This window comes from Mus pahari, unplaced genomic scaffold (assembly GCF_900095145.1).
Source record: "Mus pahari unplaced genomic scaffold, PAHARI_EIJ_v1.1 scaffold_12036_1, whole genome shotgun sequence".
Taxonomy (NCBI): Eukaryota; Metazoa; Chordata; class Mammalia; order Rodentia; family Muridae; genus Mus; species Mus pahari.
In genome coordinates this window covers 18,463-21,425 of record NW_018393949.1, presented here as the reverse complement: position 1 = coordinate 21,425, position 2,963 = coordinate 18,463, and positions in this window count along the sequence as shown.

Here is a 2,963-nt window from a genome sequence, read left to right as displayed (position 1 = left end):
TCTCCTGCATTTCTTTAATAATGCCCTTCTTAATGTCCTCTAACTGCATCATGAGGTATGTCTTTAAATCCGATTCTTGCTTTTCGGGTGTGTTGGGGTATTCAGGACTGACTGAGGTGGAAGTGCTAGGTTCTGATGATGGTGAGTGGTCTTGGTTTCTGTTAGTTAGATTCCTACATTTGCCTTTCACCATCTGGTGATCTCTGGAGTTAGTTGTTATAGTTGTCTCTGTGATTCTGTTAGCGTCTGTCAGCAGTCCTGGGAGTCCAGCTCTCTCCCGAGTCTCAGTGGTCTGATTACTCTCTGCAGGCAAGCTCTCCTCTACAGGGAAGGTGCACAGAGGCCTGGCATTCAGATCTGCCTCCTGGCTGAAGATGTAGACCCAAAACAAGGCCTGTCCCAGAAGATGTGTTGCCTCTGTAGTTTATTCACTCACCTGCAAAGACTAGCCACCGATGGATCCTGGACACAATATGACTCTCTCACCTGCTCTGGTAGACAGATCCCTCACAGGTGGCCACCTTTCCTCTGGCAAGGTAGGTGCCCAAATTTCTGGAGCCTGAAACAGGGTCTGTCCCAGAGGTTAGATTGCCTCTGTCTGTCCCAAAGCTGTGTACCTTCTGTGGTCCACACTCTCACTAGTACAGACTGGAGTCTAGGCAAACTGGAGCAAAGATGGTTCCCCAACCAGCTCAGGCAGTGAGAGTCCTCCCGGGCCGACACCTCTCCTCTGGTGGGGAAGGTGCTAGTATGTCTAGAGACTGAAATGGGATCTTTCCCAGAAGCCGTATTGCTTTTGCAAGGCCGCCCTCTCCCAGCAACTCACCGGAGCAAAGATGGAAAAGTTGGCTCTCTTACATGCTCAGGTACTGAGAACACCTCCTGGGCAGACACCTCTCCTTTGGTGGGAAAGATGCCAGATGTCTGGAGCCAGAAAAGGAGTCTGTCCCAGCAGCTGTGTCACTTCTGCAGACTGCCCTCTCCCAGGCAGTGCAGCAGAGCAAAGATGGCTCTCCTACCAGCTCAGACCTTGAGACACCTCCTGGGTGGACACCCCTCCTCAGGCGGGCTATTCCTTTTATTCTTATGTGTGATCTTTTTATTGTTCCTGAATTTCCTGGATATTTTGTGTTAGTAGCTTTTTGCATTTTGTATCTTCTTTCCACAGATGTGTCAATATTCTCTGGAGTCTTCTATGCCTGTGATTCTTCTGTCTCTTGAGAAGCAATGGGAACCTGTTCCGGGGGTGGGAAGCACAGTCTGAGGTCCCCATGGACTGCCTGAGTTGATCTGGGGATCCCGGACCTGCACAGAGGCTAAGGATGTCAGGTTCTCAAACTCTTAGGCACCACAGACACAGCTGGATGCTGTGGAAGAGCTGAGATGAAGTGGGGGCCAGTGTGATGGATCTAGTTAGGGATCAAAGGGAAAAGGCCAGGCTGATGGATCTGGCTGGGTCCCTCAGGAAGGAGAAACCTTAGCTTGCTCGGGTGGGTGGCTTGGCTTGGTGGAGACCATGGCTGAGAGGCTTTCTGAGGGAGACTAGGTGGCTGTCTCTTTAGACAGAGGCATACTTCATTGCTCCTCATAGCAGATCCCAATGAGAAGAGGCAGTCCATGGTTTTAAAGCATTTATTTTCATGGTGGAGAGTTGTGATGAGTAAAACTGTACCCCACTTTCTCAGGGCGGGCCTGAGGTTAAATACCTTTTACAGGGAGGAGTGTCTGTGAAAGGGAGCTTAATTGCCTACGCCCTTCAGACCTTTAGGTACTTCATTAAAATGGAGATCTGTCTTGAGGCTACGTGATCTGTGGTCATGTCTTCTACCTGTGAAGGGGATTGGGGTGTTGCCCTTATGTGACTGATGTCCACAGACTTATGGAGTGGAGAGCTGTGGCCTTGTGTTAGGAGCCTGGTGTCTAGAAGCATGGCAAAATGCTTACTATACATTGCAGAGTTATCTGCGAGGTCTCAGGGATTTAAACCTAGCCAGAATCCAGACTGCCTTTAATGGTCCCACAAGACCTCAGTTCTAACATCTCCCAATGGAATTATATAATATACAGGACAAAATGTATCATGCTTATATATTTATATGATAATATAAAAAATTAACAGAAAGCAAGTCATTTTCTTTTTTCAGATGAATCACACACAATAGTTAAATACATGTTGTACTATGCTTTTATATAGGTATATATTACATAATGTTCAAATTTGGGTGACTATGTCCATTTCCTTAAACTGATCATCAAAAATCCATTATTTTAGCTTTTAAATAAACACACTTTTATATATACTCACACTTAAATCAACATTTCCAACACCTCCCCCCCTGCCTACCTTACAAGGCTACTTAACTACTTATAACTTCTATGAGATCAATTTTTTACCTCCCACACAAAATTATTATCATAATACAAATGTCTTCTGTTTTTGTTTCTTTTACATCCAGTTGCATACATCCTCTCTCAAATAGCAGAATGGTGGTAAGCATCCCATCCTGTGTATGCCCCAGATTTCCTTTTCCATTTATTAACATACACATAGGGTGTTTCTGATTCCCAACTCTACTAAATAGTTTTACAATACAATGAAAGCACAGGGTCATCAAGGAGACTCAATGAATAAAAGAACCTAATGTGAAGGCTGAAAACCAGAGCCCAAAATTCATAACGTGGAAGGAGGTAACTGACTTGTAAAACCTATCCACTGATCTGCACACACACACACACACACACACACACACACACACACACACAAAACCTGTCACAAGTAGGCACAAAACACATTTCCAAATATGTACATATATACGCTAAAAAATAAGTAGATATCTTTTCTTTTTTTAAACTTATTTTATTAGATATTTTCTTCATTTACATTTCACATGCTATCCCAAAGGTCCCCTATACGCTTCCCCCATCCTGCTCCCCTGCCCACCCACTCCCACTTCTTGGCCCTG